The following is a 22,410-nucleotide window of genomic DNA, read 5'->3' as shown; positions in this document are numbered from 1 at the left end:
CTCATGTGTGGGATTGCTAAGAACAAAGTACACAGAAGCTGGGAAAAGAAAGACAAGAGGGGTCTGGGTGGGTACACCGATGGTGTCAGCTACACCAACACCAATGCAAGCAGCAGGCAGGAGCGGGGGGGGGGGGGCCCAGGTCCTCCAGCATGACCAGGTGAAAGAACCAGCCATGCATGCAGCTGGCAACACCTGGACCCACCCTCCCCACCTGCCCTTGGGCCAGGTCTCAAGGAGAAAGCCAAGGCCAAGGCCACTGAAGAGTGCACTCCACTAACATCAGTGCCAAACTTTGCATCAATTTGCATTTGGGCGGAAGTTGCCATTAATGGGTTATCGTGCCACCTGCAAAACAGAGGAAAGCAGGGCACTTCTAAAATCCACACGTATAGACTGAGGGTGTCAGGTGCAGGATGTGCGAGCCCGGGGTGAGCACGGAGTTTACCACTTTATTAAAATTGTGATTGTTCACGTAAAGACTCAACCAGGTCACATATTAATAATTATCACTGACAATCTTTAACATCAGCCGAAGCCCACGAGTGAAGCAATATTACATCTCCCGGCCTCATTTATCTTACTGCTTATGGCCCCTCTGTGGTCAGCACGCCGCGAGCTTGGCGGACATTTAATTATGAGCACATCATAAATGTAGCTGACAACGCAGAGCCTGCCCGGGGATGCTCCTGGCAAGGGGGTCGCTGAGCAAAGTACTGACTTGACGCGCCCGACGACAGGGCGAGGCCAAGATCACTTGTCCACGCTGTCCCTCTGCCACTTCCTGCCGCCGGCTGCTGGTGACGGGCTCCTGGAGGGTGATGTTTGTGATGCTTGGTCCTCGGGGGGGCGGGGGGGTCTCTAACCTTAAGCTGCATGGGCCACATGGTCTTACAAACCCAGGGCCACGTGTTGTCTCCCATCCACGTAGCCCCAGGTAAGGACCTGGGCCCAAGAGGACCTGGGCCTAGCTCAGCCGTGGGTCTCCCACCGTTTGCCAGCCCATCGGGGGTAAACAGGGTGAAGGGGGCGAGCCTCCAGCCCCGACTGCAGGGGTCCAGGAGGCCCACACCAGCCCATCCACTGACCCCGGCACACTCCCACCCCCTGCAACTCAAAGCACTCAGCTCTAACGGGGGACAAAGGGCAGCGAAGGAGCCAGGGACACCCCCAGCTGCCCCCACTCAGGCAGCAAGCAGACTTCCACTCCACCGGAGGAGGATCCTGCACGGCCAGGGCCCAGCCGGCTTTGCATTTGCTTCCAATCAGCCGCAGGTCCCCAATGGGGTGGCCACGGCCTGGCCTCACCAGGCCACACCTCCCTGCGCCCGGGCTGGGGACGCAGCGGGTCCCGGCCACCACCCCGGCCTCCTGCCCTCGGAGGGGCCCCGGGCCGGTCCCTGCGCCGCCCCAGCAGCTCGCGGGGAAGACAAAGCGTATAATAAGGGGCACCGCAATGAAGGAGCTCTGAGAAGAACACTGAAAAGTAGCTATCATGTTGGCAGATAAATTCTACACACAATTATTCATTCCTAGCCTCTTGACATGTAGATTAATGAGTTTGATAACCCAGGCTTCTAAGGAGTAGATTCCACTGTGTTCGCCGGCTTTCTCCCCCTCTACCTACAAACAGCACACGGGTCTATGGAGGAAAAACAAATCGATACATTTGCAGTAGCCATCACTGCTTTTTGTGATTGGAGCCCTATGTCAAAAATATGATGTGTCTTCCCAAAGCTGCCTCTCCTTCCCGGCCTGGGAGAAGCCGGGGCGGCGGGGTGGACGCTGGAGGGGACCCCGGGCCGCAAACCTCGGCCTCCGCCGGCGTCCTGGGCCTTCCTCGGTGGGCAGGGGCGAGGGGGGACGCAGAGCACCTCCAAGTTCCACCTCCCCACACACAAGGGCAAGAGCCATTTGCTGAAACAGCGGCGACCCGCAGGCCACCCCTGGGGTTGGAGTCCTGCCGGACAAGGCCCTGCCCGTCCCCACTTGGCACCAGGACACGCAGGCCAAGCAAGCATCCCCGAGGGGATAAAACACACAGGAGGAGGCAGGCTGCCCTGTGGCCGCTCGGGGCATTCCAGGTAAGATGCACCTACCCTGGGACTTACTCCCTCCGACCCAAATGGAACGAGTCCAGATCCCGGCCAAGAGGACCGGGGTTCACGTGTGCGTTTATCATCATGGTTTGGTTGTTATGCCCTGATTGTTTTCCTCTGCCTCGTCCTGGAGTGGATAATGGTTTGGAGATACAGGGTTTTTTTTTTTTAAGATTTTATTTATTTATTCATGAAAGATGCACAGAGAGAGGCAGAGACAGAGGCAGAGGGAGGAGAAGCAGGCTCCATGCGGGGAGCCCAATGCAGGACTCGATCCTGGGACCCCGGGGTCACGCCCTGGGCTGAAGGCAGGTGCTCAACCACTGAGCCCCCCAGGCGGCCCTGGAGATACATTTTGAATGTCAAAGTCCGGATTTCCCTGGTGTCCTCATGACCCACTAGGATCCTAGTACATTGACTGTCCTCTTCCTCAGGGTTGGTGTTTCTGTTCTAAAAATAACAGACAGAAAAAAAATAATAATAAAATAAAATTAAAATAACAGACGGGTTTTGCCGCAAATTCAAAGACTATGGGAGGGAACGAAATAACAAAGGTAATAATTCTACAAGCACCCTCCCAGGCCACTCGCGGAAGACACCCAGGGCTGAGGAGCCAGCGTGCATCCCTTGGGACCTTTCCCTACACTCCAGCCTGCGCCCAGAGGGTGTCACGGGGGCTGAGGCCGGCACATACAGGAAGACGAGAGAGTTGAGAGGAAGGAGCCTCCCCTCCTCCTCTCCACCTGTGAGGAAGCCCCGCTCCCACCCTCCCCTGCCAGGCGTCCCCTGAGAAACAGCAGGCCTGAGCCTGGACGCTGCAGGGGGTGGGGGTGGGGGGAGGCGCAGATGCAGTGTCTATAGGATGTCTGCGGATCCTGGGGGAGAGCTGGGACGCACGGGGGGGGGGGGGGGGGGTAGTTAGCACCGGTGTCCTGCGTGGCCCCTTCCTTTATTCTACGGGGATAGGAATGGATGAAGCAGAAATTCAGCAGCTCACAAAAATCCAGTGAGATTTTCAATGAGCAACGTGGACGACTGCCTTAAGCATTTGGGGGGTGCAGGGGAGGGGGGGCAACCGGTGCCCAGCATAGCCGCCACCCTGCTTCCAAACAGACAGCTGTAAGCTCCGCAAAGAGGGTCAAGCCTTGGGCGGAGCCCACGTAGCTCAGGTGCACGGTCTCGGGGTTCGCACGGTTTAGCAAATAAAAGTTCAGGGATGCCTGGTGAAATTTCAATTTCAGATCAACAACAAATAAGTTCTCAGCATAGATAGGTCCCAAAGACGCACGGCACGCACTCATATATTTAAAGGACTGTTGGCAAATGCGAAAGTACCGTTAGTAAATACTAAAATATGCGGAAGGCGGGAGGGAAACATTCAGTGTTAGGAGGTCCCACGGGTGTCTGAAACACAAAAGGATGCGTTACCTGAAATTCAGATTTAACTGGATGCCCCAGAATTCATCCGGCGACCCCATCTACGGTGTTTCTGCGAAAGTGCTCTGCACAGAAGCCGGGCGTGACCAGGGAGAGAAGAGTAACCCGGGCCCTGCACTCAGGACCCCCACACGCAGGGGCCCCCCAGCGTCCTCCATCCGGCTCCCCTCACCCTCTGCTGCCCCCTGAGCTCACAGCCCAAATCACTGGAGTCGAGGAGGGTCCACATCTACATCAGAAGCTGGGGGTGTTCTCGGGCTGGATACCAAGGCCGGGTCGGGGGCCCCTTGCAAATCCCTTCCTGCTCCCAGAGCTTAGGACCTCAGCACCTCAGCACGGCCTGGCTGGGGCTTTTTCTAGAAGATGGTGCAAGTTTGGGGAGCCCTCCTCTCCCACCTGGCCTGGCGGCAATCCCGGAACAGAACAACATAATGCACTCGGTGGGGTGGGGGGGAGCCAGCCCTGCTTCCTTTTTCAAATCAATTATGGCCAGACTGACTCATCTTCTCCATAGACCAGAGAGTCTCGCATCTTGTTGCCTCTTAATCATATGGAAACCTAAATATAGACATGTCTGCAGAAGGACAAGCCTGGGGAACAGTCCTCGCTCTCCCCAGGGAAAGCCTGAGCCTCACTCTTCGCCTCTGAATTGGGAGCACGGGGCTGCCAGCAAGAGGAGGTTCGGGACTGGCCCCTGGGGGACAGGCCGGGCACCCATCGGAGCCACGGCAGTAGCTCACTCGGGGCCCGGGGTCCCACACACACCGCTCGGTCCCGTCAGGGCAGATCTCCAGCTCCCACCGCGACACGACAGGGCCGGAGTGGCTGCACCATGGCAGCGTGTCACTGGCACCTGCCCTTGGGGATGAGCCCCACGCTGCAGGGCCCCAGGGGAGCTTCCCCCAGCCCAGCACCCGGGAGCCCCCGGGCCCTGCACCTACTATTCTCCCACGATCTCCGCAGTGGTGCCTGGGAACAGCTCCAAAGACACCCTGTGCTGGGGAACAGCTCAGGACCCCCCAGGAGGGGTGGCTGGGCCCCAGGGCCCTGAAAGCCCAGGGTCAGGAGCAAACAGCTATGTGGCTGAGAAACAGAGGGTGGAGGAGGGGGAGACGGGCATCGACAGCGCCGGAAAAGCCCCCAAGTGTCCACGGGAAACATCTCCAGGACGGACCAAAGTCCCACAAGGCGACCCACTAAGTGCCTTTGCAAAGCATACCCCACAAGTGACGGGGTGAGAACAGTGAGACCAGGGCAAGGCAGCAGGGCCCCACGGGCCCCAGAGCCAGGTGAGCGGGGGCAGGACGACGGCCAACCCCCTCCGTCTCCCTGTCACTCTGTCACACACTCAACTCAGGACCCTCGACCACAGGCCCAAACCTAGCAGCTCCCGGCCCCTAACGCGGCCCACGGTCTTATCTCATTTGCACAGTGGTTTGAGAACATTTGAAATCATTGCCAATATTTAGAACAATCAGGAAATTTCACAGGAAAAATCCAGATCTCTAGTTTCTCTGCAAAAAATAATAATAATAATAATAAAATAAATAAATAAAATAGATAGATAGATAAATAAATAAATAAATAAATAAATAAATAAATAAATAAGAAAATAAAAAAATAAAAAAACAAACAGAGGATCCTCTGCATCCATCCAGCTGTTAGAGGAGCCAAGGAAGAGCCACCGACTCAGAGAGGGCACACGCTTGCCGGTGGGCTGTGGTCCCCAAACTGCCTCGGGTGTGATGCCTGCCCTGAGGGGCACCAGGGAGGCCCTGACCTTGGTCCCCAGGACCACAGCAGGAGCACAGGCAACTTCTGCCCTCCGTCAGAAGAACCGTGGTGCTAAACCATAATCCCAGGTTAGCTTCCCCTTTAGGTCCCCTGTGACCTGAGGTTTACCACCTACGGCCCTGCCGGCAGCGTCAGTTAATAAGACAAGCAACTCCAGAGTCTTGGAAAAACCATCTAGGAAATAACTGAAGCAAGAGAAACACTTTAGACAAAACTGGAACAAAGTTCCGCCCAAGGCCCAAGGTCACAGGGAGCTACATGCCCATTTCACAGACTGTGTAAACTGAGGCCACGGGCCCATTTCCCCCTGACTGTTTCTCGAAACTTCCCGGATAGATGGCCCACCAGCGGGGGTGGAGGGGAGGAAAGTTTCATCACTGGGTTAAGTGCTGAAGGGGGAAAAAGAAAGTTCTGATTGGCTGATTCAGGAATTGGGATTCTGGGCAGAGCTTTACAAAAGGATAATGTATCTTTAAGCCTAGGTGCCCTTCAGGGAATGTATTGGATAAATGTCTTCTGAAAAGCCTGTAAATATTCCATTCCCTCACTGTCATTACTACCATGAAATGATAATGAAGCATGAAAGAAATATAATTCCATATTCAGATGACAGCATTAGCCTCCATAAGCAAACTGAAATATTTATTAGTAAAATGTTCAGTATCTACGCCTGTAATCTAAAAAAAGGACAAAAATGTTTTATAATAAAAAAGAGATTGAATGCAGAGGTAAAATCTGGTTGGCTGATTTTATTGCTTATTATTAAATCCTGGCAAAACAATTATTTTTTTCTTTTCATTAGTAAGACACCCAAATTAAAACTATGCCCTCCGGCTGCAAGGTTTACAGTAGTGATTAAAAACAAGGGATTGTGATGCATGGGGCTTTTGACAATGGCATAATCAAATTCATTCATATTGTTCAATCTTTCACTGACAAATATTTTTACAGTGAAATACACCAAACAAAGAATCACATACAACAACTATCAATACAGAGAAATTAGGAAACCTTGTTATTATTTAAAGAGCGAAGTGATACAACGTTGCCATAATCTCGAATACAAACATTATAGTGTAGTTAATTAGGGTAATTATTGCCTAAATTGTGCTTAATTGTCTTATAGTGAATAGGATGTGTGAATGAAGCTTTTTGAGCCTTTTACAACACATAAGTGCCGCCAAACTATTTCGTTATAATTTAGTAAGTTTTGATAGCATTTCCTACAGGTCAGGAAATACGTCGCAATACAAGCTAAGAGATAAACACGAGCCATAGGCCTTGACCTCTGTTTCACCTTATTGAAAAAGAGGCGGCAGAGAATCATTTAGCAAACCAGCGTCAAAGAGCGCGCCCGGAACCCGGAGCACATTCCTTTAAGGAAAGGGGAGCGAGGAGGAAAAAAAAAAAAAAAAAAGAAAAAGAAAAAAGAAAAAAAAAAAACCAGGGTCTTTGAAGTGAATGAAAAATTAGAAATTCAAGTGACCACGATCAATTCTGAAACACTGCACAAAATTAATTACAGTTTTGCATCAGAAGCAAGAATGTAGATTTCAGACAGTCGGTGTCATTTATCTCAAGCTACACAATATACAAGGCGATTAAAAAGCCAAATCTGTCCCCACCTCCCAAGTCTGAGGCCTCTCAGAGGCTGTGAAGTACAAATGATTAACTCCAAATTATGCAAGGGATTGTGCGGACGCTCCGGCTTGAATGGAGTGTGTGGCAAGTCACAGAAGCTGGAGAGGGATAGATTTGCGGCTCTTTATCAAAATCCAGTCTGGCCACCACGGACGGAATCCAGATAAATTGCGCAGGGATCTGACGGTGGCTGCAGAAAGCTGGCTCTGCAAAATCCAAATCTCTAATTTCTATGTGTTTTTAATTGCTTGCCTTAAATTTGCATTTTTATACAATTGGTGTAAAGGATTTATTCGGGTCTCTAGGCCGCTCCGACCAGATTGCCTCCCGTTTCACGTGGACTTGCGGAACCCCGTCTCGGGAAGGCGGGGGTGGAGATTTGGCTTTTGCAATCACCTTGCACGGGGGGGAAGCTCAGCACCCAAAGGGAGGTCCCCCGCCTTCCCTGGCCCTGGTGCTCAGGACCAGCCCGAGGGGCCGTCGGAGTCCAGGTGGCCCACAGACTCCCAGAGCCTTTGTCCCCAGGAGCAGCTCCGGGAGCAAACACCCCAGAAGGAAACCCAGCCGCCCCCTCCCCACCCGCCCTCCTCCGGGGCCCCACACTCATTAGCCCCCCTTTGGAAAAGGCAGGACGTGCATGTGTTCAAAATACATCTTATTCTGTTGTCAAAACTAAGTCAGTATTAGAAAGGCTGACAGATTTTTCCCGACTCCAAGAAACCACACATGGTGTGTCACACACACACACACACACACACGCACACGCGCACAAGCTGGGTGCCTGCTTCATTTAACCCTGCATTTGTAACCGACTTATTAACACTAGAGATTGCCAAGTGAGAAACTGTCGTTTTAAGATCTGCAAATTTGAGCCTCACCTACTGAACTCTTGGGTTCCAAGCAATTGGCTCGAGGTCCCGGTGATGCCCCGGCTGCCCTCCAGCAGCTCGGCCTCACCGAGCCGGGCCTGACTTGGGCCAGGTCCTCACCGGCCTACCCCCCCAGCCCTCCTCCTGCTCCCCCAGCCCTCCCCCTGGAGGTTTCTCAAACACATCTGGAGATGTCGGCTTCTCCGGAAGCTTCTCCTCTCCCCAGTCTCGTCCGAGCAAGTCTGTTTCTCCCAATGGTCTCGGGTGCAAATGAGTGCTGGGCCCGGGAAGGTCGCAGAAGCAGAAAGACTGCTTAGGGAAAGACACCACCTCCTGCTCCCCCTTTGGGGAGGGACATGGAAACGGACTGTCCCTCCCTTCCTGTGGGAAAACGCGACCAACGCGAGGTCAGCATACACAGCAACTGACTCGGTTCCCCCATGTCAGGGGCGTTAGGGGGTGGTGGGGACTGTGGCTAACTTTAAACACCTGATCCCTTTGAGGGGGGCAGCTGTACGTCTGTTCAAGTAGACAGTACTGCAAAGAAAAGCGGCCCCATGTGGCCAGATAGTCTGACTTTTTATTATTATTATTCATGAGAGACACAGAGAGAGAGAGAGAGACAGGCAGAGGGAGAAGCAGGCCCCATGCAGGGAGCTCGACGTGGGACTCGATCCCAGGACCTCGGGGTCACACCCTGAGCCGAAGGCAGACGCTCAACCGCTGAGCCACCCAGGGGCCACCAAGTCGTCTAAATTTTTGATGAAAGCTGGAAATCTGGATCGTTTCTGAGAATATCTCCCTTTTTTAAATGTTGATTCTCATTTTTAAAGTAAACAAGTGAACCTCTCTGCTGGCGAGACAAAAAAAAAACACTCGCGGTGGCCAAATCCAGCCCAGCGCCCCCAGCTTGCGACTTCAAGCCCACACGCAGGATGGGTGTAAGCATTTTCATCACTGCACGGGTGTAAAGCACACATCTGAGGGCTCCAAAGGGCAGACCACCCCCTCGCCCCCTGACAGTCAGAGGGACACTGGACCAGGAGAGCCCGAATTCCTCCCTCCCTTGCACCGGCCACACCGCCCCCCCTCCCCCCCCCGCAGCCCAACAGAGTGACCTCGAGTGCTCATGACCTAGGAGGGTGGGCTTTGGCCCAGCTCAGGATCTAATCCCACACTGCTTGCAGGTTCTAGAACCACCTTCCTTTTGTCCTAATCCGACTTAAGGAGAAGTTAGATACGCTCCTAAAAGCTGTGAGTCTAAGATTTGCACTCAAGTGTGCAGGCCGTGACCACCCCCGTGCCGTGCTGCTCCGGGTGGGCACGACTCCATCGCGTGCAAGCCCGCCCTCCACACCTGCTCCTGCCAGCCGGCCGGGCCTCGCTCCCTCCCCAGACGGACTCGCCCGCAGCCCGCAGCAGCTCAGCGGCGTGTATTAGAGAGAAAGATGTGCTCAGCAACTGTGGGGTGCCCTCAAGCCGCCTCCTGCTGGTGCCCATCAGGAACCCTTCCAGAGGGAGGAGGGGCAGCGGGCGGGTGCCGAGCCGGGTCCTCAACCAAATGTCTCCCCAAAGCGACAGATAACTCACTGCTGATTGGGAGCCGTGCAAACACTCAGCTCCCACGCCCTGGCTGCTCCCCGTCCGGGCTCTCCCGACCCCCCCAGGTGGCCACGACAGCAGTCACCAGAACCCCTGAGTCTCTGAATGGCCCCTGTTCACGCCCCGAACCAGTGACGCTCCACCCTGGGCTGAGGACCTGAGGCCTGAATGTGGAACCAACAGCACACAGTCGCCGTAGCGCCTTGGGCAAGTCACGGGAGCTCGGGGCTACCGTTGGCAAGCTAGAAAGAAAGTTTACACCACCTGCCTGACAGGTGCTGGAGAATTCGGTCTGCTGTTCATTGATGTCCAATAACCATATAAATACCAAGGATGAGTCCTTTCTCTTTTGAGGCTTATGCGGCCCTTTGGACGGTGCACGGAGACTGGGGTCAGCAGCCTTGAGGCACAAACCTCCCGTCTCAGGACAACACAAGGCCCTTTTGCAGTGAAATTGGTCACCTGGGCGGGGGGGGGGCGGGGTGGGTAGTGCAGTCGGCTAAGCGTCCAGCTCTTGGTTTCGGCTCAGGTTGTGCTCTCGAGGTCCTGAGATCAAGTTCCACGTCGGGCTCCACGCTCAACGTGGAGCCTGCTTAAGATTCTCTCCCCCTTGGGGCACCTGGGGGGCTCAGTCGGTGAAGCATCTGCCTTCAGCTCAGCTCATGATCCCGGAGGTCCTGGGATGCAGCCCTCACGTCAGGCGCCCTGCTCAGCGGGGCGTCTGCTTCTCCCTCTGCCTCTGCCTCGTCCCCCTGCTCATGCTCGCTCGCTCTCTCTTTCTCAAATGAATAAATAAAATCTTAAAAAAAAAAACAAAAGAAAAGATTCTCCCTCTGTCCCTCCTAAATAAATAAATCTTTTTTAAAAAATAAAATCAATGAAAAATTTAAGAATAATAGCAATAATTAAAAAAAAGAAAGAAACTCACTCTGCAGGAGTCTCAAGATGCATTTCGTAGGCCCCGGTGGCGGAGGGGGAGGAGGAACCTGAGAAAATTCGAATGGCTGGTTCCTCCCCTCAGAAGCTTGTGGTCTTTGCAGTGTGGGGACGGCAGGGGGGATGCAGGGCCGCGAAGTCCAGGCACCCGCAAGGCCAGGCTCCCGGGCGAGGGCAGCGGGCCCTTCCTGCCCCAGCTCCTGGGAAAGAAACCCCAAAAGGAGGAGCTATTACTTTAGATGCTTCTGTCCTTTGAAGCTCCTGAAAATAAACCCACGACGAGGCAGGGAGAGGCCCGGGCGCAGGCCACTTCCAGCCCTGCCTCCCCAGGTGGCTGCGTGCAGAAGGGACCCCAGTGGCTTCGGGCTCCACGGCCCCAGGGCTGTTGCGCCCACCAAACGAGATGACATCTGAGGAAGGGCCTTGCAGATGATCACAGCCTTACCAACTATTCTGGTTTTGTCCTCATCTAGGGGATTATATCCTATAAAGCTCAGAGCACCAGAGAGAAAACAGAAGGAAGGGTTGGCTTTGGGAATCTATGAATCAGAGAGCTCAGGGTTTAACAACTTAAGAAATCATTTTTTATGATATCACAAGTTTGGGTGAGTTCAGGCAATATTTATCTACAGCATTTTTTTCACTCTGCATCATGGTTTAAGCTGCAAGAATTCACCATGTGAAATTAACAGAATGTCTGTCTTGCTGTGGATCCCACAAAATTGGAACCATCCGCATCCACGTTAATACCTCCAAACTACCACCCCTGACAGGCCAGGATGCTGCGAGCGAAGTCGAATATAAGCAAATTCTCCTTCAGGCAGGAAAAGACAATCTCTCTCCCCCGCTGCAGAAGAGAGCGGCACCCGGTTCGCCCTCTCGAGCGATAGTAGATTCAGAATCAGGGGGTGTGGGGCATCTGGGGGGCTCAGCGGTTGAGCATCTGCCTTGGGCCCGGGGCATGACCCTGGGGTCCCAGGATCGAGTCCCGTGTTGGGCTCCCTGCATGGAGCCTGCTTCTCCCTCTGCCTGTGTCTCTGCCTCTCTCTCTCTCTCTCTCTCTATCTCTCTCTCTCTCTGTGTCTCTCATGAATAAATACATAAAATCTTAAAAAAATAAAAAAAAGAATCAGGGTGTGGCTCTACAACGAGGACCCGAAGGATCAGAGAGGCGGAGTGATTTACAGGAAGTCTCACAGCAAGTTAGTGGCCAACCTGAGCCCAGAGTGCCCATCGAGGGCTTAGCCTCTGCTCCCCGCGGTGGAAGAGCCTCTCTATGCGACCTCGGACGAGGGACAGGTCAGCCGTCCTCAGGCCGGAGGGCAGTCCCCTGCCCGATGGCCCCCCCGGGCTCCCCGTGAGTTGGGCGTGTTGGAGGAACCCACACTCAGAGGCCCGCCGAGCCTGGGCTACAAGGGGACGCTCAAGCAGAAAGTTCTCAAGGCCTTCGGGAAACATGGGGGAAGCAAACCCCAACTTACAGGAGGCTGTGCCCCAGCATAGCTGTTTTAGAGGGTGCCTGTGCGGTCATTTCTGAAAAACTCCAGAAGAAGGAAGACCCCACTGAAATTAGAAAGGGATGCTCAGAGATCAAGTCCGCAGGGTGTTTTTATGGGCCCGTCCTTGGCAATGCACCTTAGGGAGCCTCTCGAAATGACAATGCAAATAGGGTGATTTTCATTTCAAATTAGCTATTGGAGCCCTCACAACCCGAGGCTTAGTCTTCTAGGAGGACATGTGTTGCCAGAAGCAATGCATCATGTTGTTCAAGAAGAGCCAAATCAGTTTCATTAGAAAAGGGAACGATCCAGGGGTCACAGTGGGCCACTCCTGATGATGAGTCAGGACTGAGAGGAAAAGTGGAAACAAGATCAGCCCTAGAGTCCAAGTCCCTGCTCAGCAACCAACCTTGGACAATCCTCTCTGCTGGTCTCCAGGTTTGGGGTTGGTTTTTTTTTTTTTTTCTTAAGATTTTATTTATTTATTCATGAAAGACGCAGAGAGAGAGGCAGAGACACAGGCAGAGGGAGAAGGAGGCTCCATGCAGGGAGCCTGACATGGGACTTGATCCCAGGACCCTGGGATCACACCCTGGGCCAAAGGCAGATGCTCCACGGCTGAGCCACCAGGTGCCCCTAGGTCTCCAGTTTTTCAGCCATAAGACGGGACTTAAATAGTATCCCCGCCCCCCACCGTCCTCTCAAGGTTGGTTTGGGTGCTCGACAGATAAAACCCCGATGACAGCACTTGGAAAGCCTGAGGCAGCGCACGGGCATCAAGAGTTCCTGCTGACACGCTGGGCTTGGGGACCAGCAGAATTACAGCGCTGATCCCTCGTACTGTGATTTTTGACACTTATTTTCGGAAGAAACTTAAGAATATTCACAGTGTACAATGTTTCCCTGTGTTCCTTCTTTTATCCTTTAAAATAGGAACCATGTGAATCACTGTGGTTTCGACCATCAGAATAGCTACTACTGACAGCACAGAGCTGTCCCCCAGCCCACACGCGGAGAGAGGCAGCTTCTGCAGGTCAGCGCGAATCACAGGGTCAGATCGGAGGACCGGCCACAGCACAAGTGGAGGAAGGGGAGGGCCGGTAGGCACCGTCTGGTCCGCCGCCCTCTAGGGCGCTGCTAGAGGAGAGCGCACCCGGGGGAGATGCGGGGCGTCCCTGCTGACGGCCCGACAATCCCCAGACATGCAGGCGAGGCCCCCCTAGACCGTGAGCTGCCTGGAGCCCTCCAGCTCCCTGCACGCGTGAGAGCAAGCACAGCAGAAACCGCCGGGCCAGCCTGGGAACCTCCAGAATGGCGGTTTCTTTAAGGCACAGGTTCGAGCTTGTTTGTTACGCAGCAGCAGCTGAGACACCAATCGAGCAGCCTCATCGTGCAGATGAAGACACGGGGCCAGAAAGCCTTCCCCTGCTCCCCTGAGCAGCTTCAGCCCCTCTCGCCCTCCCCCTTCCAAATGCAAACCTTGCCATGTCTCTTCCTCCTGGGGACCCTGCATGGCTCCTCGGCATCCCAGAATTGCCCAAACTCCTCCTCCCCTGGCAGCCCTGGGCCTGACCTTGCACCTCTGCCTTCCCAGATGAATTCTGCAGCAGGGGGCCCTGGGCACAGTCAGCGGTTCTCCAAGGATGGAGACCCCCATGCCCGGGGCTGACGGGAGCAAAGCTCCAGGAGACACCAAGGCCGCGGCCCCCACTCCGGGGTGGCCCCTGCCCTCTCCTCGGACTGAGATGCTGACCCTCCATGCCCCGCCCCCACCCCGCCCGGCTCCCCCTGCTCCCTGTGCTGTCACCCAGCCTCTGCTCGGTCACTGGAATTCAGTCCCCAGAGATCAGGGCCCCTTCCTCACCTTAGAACCACCCCACACAGCCTGGCGTGGGGTCTCAGGTTCCAGGAGCACTGGTGGGAGTCGGCTGTGGCTGCTGGTGATGATAACCCCACAGGTGTAACGCAGGGAGGGTGGGGAATGTGCAACGACATGGAAAGCACTGGGTTCAGGTCATGCTCCTTTGACTTGCTGCCCTGGGATCGAGGGGCAGGTTGCCTCCAAGCTCAGACTCCCCATTTCCTCGTTTGCAAAAGGGAGCTGACGCATCTTGCCTGATCCCCGGGGACACCGGGAGAGCTGGAAGTAACGGCAGGCTCGTCTATACCACAGCTAGCCTGGCCAGCCACCACTTAGCGTGCTCACTACAGCCCTCCTCAACCCGCCCAGAGCCTCCTCCTCCGCTGTCGCTGGGCAGCTCGCAAGGCAGGTATCCAGGTGCCGCCTGCCCCCATCCTCTCCCTCCTGCCCTCTTCCAGCGGGGAAAGGCCACCCCAGCATCTCTGGGGAGGGGAAGCCACTGTTGCTCTCTGCTTCTTTGATTCGACCTCAGAAACCTGCAGGAGGCAGCCTCCAGAATGGAGGCATCTTCTCCTCCACTCCACCCCAAAACATTTTGGGAAAATGCCCTCCTCCACCTCCTCCCCGCCTCCCCCCACCCCCCAAGCAGGGATCTGGGGCAATCAGATCCAACCTGACCCATTGCATGGATCTAAGCAATCCTTAAAACCGCCTCTCTGGTCATCAGGAACGTGCATCACAACCCTTAAAAAAGGAAGGCCTACCCTAGACCCAGGAGGCCGATCCGGGCGGCACAGGTGATGACAACACTCCCTAGAAGGCGGAGGTTCGAGGCTGACGCCCCAGCCCCGCCTGCACTGCGTTGCAGTACCATCTCCCCAGCTTCACGTCCTAGCCCTGCCACCACGTGCTCGGCGGTGTCACAGGAACTGTGAGGCCCTGCCTCGGAAAAAAAAAAAAAATGGAAATGCAATTGTCCAGCCAATAAAAAGCATTCCTGTATGTAATCCCTGTAATAGATTTTTAAATTCTCGGCGCTGACACACTGTTATGTGTGCATGGTTATTATCTGTCCACTTCCAAACCTTAAGAGGTTAGATTGTTTAAAGATTTGTTAGCTATGAACTGCTCAAAGAAGGCAAAGTCTAAACTCCTGGCTAATTGAAAAATAGCATTTTATCAGATTCTCCTCTGATATTATATTGTAATGGTCGTACTTAGAGCACTCTCGATACTTCAATAAGTGGGGAAATTAAAAAAATAACATCTTCAGGGCTTTGCAGAAAATGTGGCTGTTACCAATTTATACTGCTTTTTTAACCATTATTTCCGTATATTTCCCACAATGCCTCGGATCCGAAGCAAACAGAAACTGAGTGATTACCCCAAAGTGTGCTAGATGAACTGGAAAAAGTCTATTCAAACAAAGCTCATTAGTTCTGATACCTCCAGGGCTATGACAAATTAAGCGCTGGTGAGTGTGCTTGCAGACAAAAGGATGATGGCAAAAAAACTAGGGCTGAGCTAGGCACTGTGTCAATAAATTCCCCTGAAAAAGGTAAAAATTACAATTGGAGCTAAAATGGAATCCCTTTAAGGAGCATGTACAAAATAGATCATCCCTTCTTTCTTAAGTACATCTGTGAGCCCGCCTGTGATGAATTATTGCAGCCTGCAAGTGGCCACTCCAGAGGCGCTGCCTGGCCAGGTGCACCTCCCAGGCGCTGGTTGCTCGGCGGCAGCGGGAGGCTCTGCCCACACTTGGCCGGGCCCCGAGCACAGCCGGGAAAGCCGGGCCAGACCCCCGAGCGGAGCCAGGGCGAGCGGAGCCAGGGTGCATGCTGTCAAAGCCGCAGGCCGGGGCTCGGCGTGCCCGCTGGGCTCCAGGCCAGCGCCCCCCGCCCCCCGCCGCCGGAGCCCCCGTGGGTTGGTGCCACGGCCCTAAGGTTCCCCAGCCAGAAGGGGAGCGTGCAATACAACCATGGGCTTTTGCTCTCCTGGTCTGTGAGTCCATTTACATGAAGAACCTTGGAAAATTCTGAAAAGTGGATGTACTCGTGATGCATCGGGCACAAAGAGGCTTTAGAAATGATTTGCTGAGGAAATGGACGAGTGAGGGTAGAGCGTGGGACGGGGTGGGTCCAGGTGCCCAAGACCGTCGTTGGGTTTTCTGGAGGGTGTGGTGGCCATGCACGCCCAGACCGCGGAGGGCACCTCAGGGCGCACTCTGACCTCATTGGCGGGGTTTCTGCGCCACGGAGAATCACGGCCCCACCAACAAAGAGGGGAAAAGCCCCGGAGAGCACCTGGTCCCCAGGCCAAGAATTAGAGGAACAAGGGCCAAATCTGACCCACGGATTTTTTTTTTTTTTTTTTTTTTGGTCCCATACTGTGCTGTTCTTCTTTTATTTGAAATCTTTGCCACGTCAAGGTCAGAGATTTCTCCCCAATGTTCAAATTCCCAGCTTCGGGGATCCCTGGGCGGCTCAGCGGTTTGGCATCTGCCTTTGGCTCAGGGCATGATCCTGGAGTCCCGGGATCGAGTCCCACGTTGGGCTCCCGGCGTGGAACCTGCTTCTCACTCCTCCTGTGTCTCTGCCTCTCTCTCTCTCTCTGTCTATCATAAATAAATAAATAAATCTTTTAAAAACACACACACACAAATTCCCAGCTTCCCTGGAAAGTGGAAAGATCTGCCCCAACTAGGGCCCATACTGCCCCTTGGCACAGGAGGGGGTCAGGACGGGATTGCAGGTACCCCATTCGGGAGGGTGCTCGCTTGGGTTGACCGGCCCCTCCCGGCATGCTGCACCCAGATATTTTACCAACCTGGCCCCCCGGAGGCATCTGGGTCCACGGCCCCTGGTCTAGTCAATAGGAGACTCAGCAAAAATATGACCCAGGGACTGGGTCGAGGCTTCCGAGGCTCGAGGGGTATGCCCAGGGCCGTCCAGGGTCAGATGCCGCACCTGGACGTCCTCAGTGTCCCACTCCCTGGAACCATCTGCCACTCCACACCGTCCCTCCTTTGTCTGGACTTCCACGCCTTGTTCCCATTTCTCTCGACGTCCTACCAGCCACCCACTGGGACAGGCTACGTAAGCACCAGCCTTTGCGGCACATGCAGCCACCTATGTGGACACTGAGCCACCAAGGGCAGCAGGACTATAGAGACACCTCCATCTGCAGTGCTGGTGCACGGTATGTCCTCAGCAGAACCCCTGTGTCCCTTTCACCACCTGGCGTCACGGCATCCTCCGGGTTCTGGGCCTCAAATCTTGCTGGATGCATGTAGTGATGGAGCCCAAGCCCACTGCGAACACCAGTCTCTTCTTCGACCCTTGATGAATCACTCATCTCGAGACCCTCTTCTGATGCAACCCCCCGCCCCCGACTGAGGGTTTCCTTAGGTCCACTGAGGCTACCAGGAGCAACACCTGCTGACCCCAGAAGGTTCACCCAGGCAGGAAGGCAGGGAAACTACTTCCCTCTTTGTGATCCTTCTGCTTCGTGCACATGCTGCTTACCCTTCCAGACCCAAACTCACAGAGGGAGATTGTTCTCGACCCGACGCGTGCTCTCACCTGCACACGCACTTGCTGCTGCTCTTGGCAGCCCTGCCGTAGCAGGACGTGGCTGCGGCTTGGAGGCATGTGCTCACAGGGCCCGAGGACCACGGGGGAAGCCAGGAGCAGGAGCCGTGGCCACCCGTGACAGTGATGCACCAGCACCATGAGGTCCGGGCCTCATACCCCCTGCCAGGGCGCAGAAAGCTCGCTGCAATCCCTATTCCGCTAAAAACGAGAGCACAGTGGAGTCATGTTTTTTACTTTTGTCTTTCAAAAGGCGAGCAATAGGTGGGAGGAAAGGAGGAGTGACGTGCAATCCAGGTGTTCCCATCACCTAGTCCAAGCCGGTCTAAGGAAGAGGAAAGAGAGCGGACAAGTGTGCAGAGCACGTGGCCCACGTGGGTGTGTGAGCTCTCCAACACCCTGCAGAGCTCCCGGCGCCACCCGCCAAGGACAACGGGACAGAGACAGGCCTGTGGGGCTGAGGCTGGGAGGTCCCCTCCGGCCACCCGGCCCCCCAGCTCCGAGGCCCCCAGCGGCGGCACGGAAAAGACCAGCAACGCTGCCCACGCCCCTGGGCAGGGGGTGCAGTCAGCCAGGAGACAAAGCCCGCAGAGCCCGAGGCCCCGCTGCAGGATGAGGCGCTCGCGGGTGCGGGCACGTCGCAGACCAGCGGGAACTGCTGGGCAGCAGCACTGAAGGCCGGGCCCACGCCCGCGTGCTGGCGCCCCTCCGCCCGGGCACGAGGCTCACGGGAGCTGATGCGGCCCGCACAATGTCTACGGAAACACGAAGTTGCAACATGTCCCGCCTCCTCGGGTACTGTGACTCGGTGGGCCAAGAGCTCGTCCCACCACCCACCGCTCCGTCCACCTTCACTCTCCTGCCACCGCCGAGGACGCTGAACGGCATGTCTCCCAGGAGGTGACCCCGCGGCTGCCGGGGGAGTGCGTGGCCAGGACAGGGGGTGCCTTGAGGACAGGGCGGCAGCGGGGCACCCGCGGGAAGCAGGGAGAGCGGACTTTCCAGCTGCCCTACGGGTGAGGCAGACTCACCTGGCGGGGCTTCGGCCTGGGTGGTGGGCTGGTGCGCGGAGTCCCAGTGTCCCTTCCTCCCAGAAGGGCCAAGTCCACGTCCGCCCCGACCAGAGATCCCGGGGAGGACACCGGGCCTGCCGCCCCAGCAACCACTGTCTGGGGGCGCTCCCCTCGTGTCCCCCCAGTGCCACCGCAGGAGGACAAACCTGTCGCATGTGCGCTCTGCTGGGTGCAGCCCCGTGGGCCTCCCCAGAGCTGCTCCAGGCCGCAGGGAGGAGGAAGGCCCACGAACCACCCACTAGGGCCCCCCCTGTCCTTTTGTCCCCCCTCCAAGGCTCCCCCCAGCCCCTGGTCATCTCAGTGCGTCTTCCCTTTGGAGTTGCAGGCTCCCCTCTTCACCCCACCCCCCACCCCCCCGACAATCCCTTCCAGGCCCTCAAAACGGAAAAATCCCCCGAGAAGCTGACTGCAACCTTCCTAGCTTTCCTGCCTCTCCCGGGTGGCCTCACGTCCACACCTCCGTGAGAGCGGCCACCACATAGCCAAGTCCTGCCCAGCCTCCCACTCGCACCGGGCGGGGGGGGCACTCAGACTCAGGCATCCAGTTTCTCTACCTCCTCTCCCCACTCCCCCACGAGGCCCCTAGGACAGGTGAGAGCCAAGGTCAGCTGGACAGGAGGGGAGGCGCCTGTACCCGCAGCACCGTCAGCCTTCCTTGCGCACCTTGTCAGGGCGTTTTTGCAGCCTTCCCTTAACTTCTGCAGCATAGCCGCACCATTTCCACACAGGACCCTTAAAACCTTCATAGGGCTCGCTCAGGGAGAAAAGCCACCGCTCCCGGCCTGCAGCGTCCCACTCATCTCTCCCTTGTCACCCACCTGCTTAAATGCCACTCGCTCAGGGAAACCTGCCCTGGCCACCGGGACAGGTGAGTCTCCCTGCCATCCGTTCTCTTTCTTCGGGACGTTCATCACGATTCTGATCAATAAACATTCTGTGCGAGAATTGACCTAAGGTGTCCCTTCTCCCTTCAGGCTTCACAGCGGCAGTGAGCAGTAATCCCTAGTTTGCCTGGTGCCTGTATACCATAGGCACTCAATACATGCTTGCGTGAGACAGAGCCAGGCATGTGTATTCGCTCAAGCATTTATGTTGAAGCAATGTGAAAACTGGCCACATGCAAATTGGGATTTTTATTATATGTCCTTGTTTGTCTTGTACCAGGACCCCCTAGGCAGGCATCCAGCAGGCTCCACATAAGGGTTGGTATTTTCTAGAAAGACAGCCCCGCCCCTCCCCAAGGAATGCATTTAGCTCCTCCCCCTGACAGCCTCCATCCCCAGAGTAGAGCCCACCAGAGGCCAAACCTAATCCAATTTAAACCCTGGTCCTCGGAGCCCAGCACCAGCAACCCCCCCCCCCCCCCCCGAGCTTCAAAGATCCCGTGGGGTCCAGACAGTCGGCAGCGCGGCCCTGGAGCCCATCATGGGCCCCAGCGAGGCCACGGCGAGCCCCTCCTCAGAAGCTGCTTCCTTCTGTCTGCGCCTCCTGGACCCCTCGCACAGGTCATAGATGCTCGTCCTTGAGGCTTGTGCACAAAGGGATGAGCAAGAGCAACCACCCACGAGCCCTCCGGCCACCGGGCCACGCTGCTGTTGGCACTTTGGTTTGACCCCGCCACGCTCTCGTCGTCTGCGGCTCTTCACCGTCTCCTTCTCAGCAGGCTCCTGTGTGGGGGGTGCCTGGGGCTCAGTCCTCGGGCCTCATCCCCTCTCCAGCCACCCCCACCCCCCACACACACTCGAGGCCCCAGCTGTGTGCTGCGACGGCCCGCCTCGGCTCTGCCTCCCGCCCCAGCTGCAGGGACGGACCCCCACGGCCCAGCCGCCCCCCTTGGAGGCCCAGCCTGTCTCACACTCCGCCAACGCCCCTCCAGGCCTCCACGGGGGGACCCAGCCCTGCGCCGGCACCCTGCTCGCCTCACCTGAGTCCCCCACCCCTTCTGCTCTTGTCTTAATTCCCAGTTGCCACGTTCCCTTCACCAGGAGCCTTTGCATTAACCTTGACTTTGTACATACGGCGCTGAGATGTGACTTAGCCCGGTGACGCGGTTTGCTGGCACGGCCTTGAAGTCTGCACCTGAGATGAGGGCCTCCCTGGCCTGAGCCCGGGCTCTGAGCCCTCCCGCCTTGACCACCACCGCGGGGCCCACCGGCAGCCTCGCCACCCACCTCCCGTCCCTAGACTCCCTGAGCCCTTGTGGTTTGGCCAGAAAACCCTCACCTCGGGGGGAGGGGGGCACCGCGAGAAGCTGCCAGGGGGGCGGCCCAGAAGTCGCAATGCAGCCGCAAGGAGGAGACGCCACCCACGGGGTGAAGCGTGACCCGTGGGAAGCCGCGCGGGAGGGAGCCAGGCGCACAAGCTCCCTCTTCCCTCTCACCCACCGACGGCGCCGAGACAGGGTTTCTGCGCACAGCCCATCTGGAGAAGACCACCAGCCAAGCGCCGCCACCTGCTGAGCCACCTGCTGCGTCTCCTGGTCCAGCTCAGCGCGGCCTCCCTTCTCTCCCTGCCCCGCTCCCCTCGCCCCCACTCTCCCGGCCCACGGCTCGCCCCTCCCAAAGGCAGCGCCAGGCCTTCGAGCCCTGCCTCAGACTCTGTTTCCCAAAGAGTCTGGGCTGCGGCGCACGTCTGCTTCTGGATCTGTGTTTTGTTATCTCAAGCTGTTTTGCGGCTTCGAAAGGCATTTTAATACCTAATACAAGTTCTCCGCTCACGCTCTCCCCCACACACACCCCCAGCCAAATCTCCAAGCCTGTTGTCACTCATTTAATCACCCCAATGAACTTTCCCAAAAGTCAAATTCGGGGGGGTTGGGGGGGAAAGTCTACTTCTCAAATCATCTTCACATCTATCTTTTTCCCGAATCCCACACAAATATTTATTAACAGCTGGGATGTTGAAGCACAGTCCTGGGCTCCATGTGACTCCAAGGGAATGGACAAGAGTAGTTAACAACCTTTAAACAGGCCCCGGATCCCCCGTTTGCATGGAGCCAGATCCAGAAGCTCCACAGCCGAGAGGAGCGGCTGTGGGGACCCTCGATGGAAGCTAGAGCCCTGGTCCTCCCCCGGCCCCCAAGCCCCTCCTGCGTGCACCCAGCAGCCTGGAAGAGGAATGACCGCAGGGACAGGGAGCACCAGAGGGAGGGGGGAATGTCGGGAGATGCTTCTCGAAGAGCAGATAAGCTTCAAGGAAAGGAGAAAGTAAAAAAATAAAAAAATAATAAAAATAAATTTTAAAAAAAATTTAAATTTAAAAAAAAAAAGGAAAGGAGAAAGTAAAACATTGTCCCAAGAAGGAAAGACAACATCTGCGGAAGATTCCAAAAAACAACTGGAACTGGACTGCATGGAGGACCCTGAAGCATCCGCGCCCCAGTGGCAGGGGGAGCATACAGCAGGCACTCACAAGTGCGGGGCGACAGCTGGTGCTCAGCCCTGGCTCGCCCCTCCCATGAGTGCTTGCGTGTGTATCCCCCTGCCCCCCCACCGAGAATTTTGCTCTCGGCTTCCCCACGTGGCCTCGAGCAAGCCGAGCCCTCAGCTGGGCCCACACACTTTGTTCAGCGGCCTGTGTGTTCGGGCCAAAGGGCTCCAGGGAAATGGCCCCGCGCCGGGGCCGTGACGTCCCGCCCTTGTTTTTGCAGGGTTTTTAAATCATCTGCAAATGCTCCATTTTCATAAACTTCTCAAAACAAAATTTGCCTTGGAAGTAATACTTCTTCCCGTGGCAGTGGGCCGCGTGCTTTTTAAAAACTCTGCAAATGATGGGATGCCCCGGTGGCTCAGTGGTAGAGCGTCTGCCTTCGGCTCAGTTCATGATCCTGGGGTCACGAGATCGAGTCCCGCATCGGGGTCCCTGCGTGGAGCCTGCTTCTCCCTCTGCCTGTGTCTCTGCCTCTGTGTGTGTGTGTCTCATGAATAAATAAACAAAATCTAAATAAATAAATAAATAAATAAATAAATAATAAAATAAAATAAAATAAAATAAAATAAATAAAATA

The 22,410-nt window shown here is 55.8% G+C and overlaps 1 long non-coding RNA gene across 1 annotated transcript in view; it reads right to left on the bottom strand.

The window, feature by feature from the left end:
• Positions 1-2,257: 2,257 nt before the first annotated feature.
• The window catches only part of LOC112645595 (uncharacterized), a 57,855-nt gene continuing 37,702 nt past the window's right edge, over positions 2,258-22,410 (bottom strand). The window contains exons 3-4 of the long non-coding RNA XR_003127139.3: positions 10,371-10,578; positions 2,258-2,549 (exon numbers count right to left, since the gene is read on the bottom strand). This is a non-coding gene — a long non-coding RNA (uncharacterized LOC112645595). The remainder of the gene's footprint in view (positions 2,550-10,370; positions 10,579-22,410) is intronic.

Source organism: Canis lupus, chromosome 1 (assembly GCF_003254725.2).
Source record: "Canis lupus dingo isolate Sandy chromosome 1, ASM325472v2, whole genome shotgun sequence".
NCBI classification, from domain to species: Eukaryota; Metazoa; Chordata; class Mammalia; order Carnivora; family Canidae; genus Canis; species Canis lupus.
The sequence above is the reverse complement of the archived record's forward strand: the minus strand, read 5'-3'. Positions and strand labels throughout refer to the sequence as shown.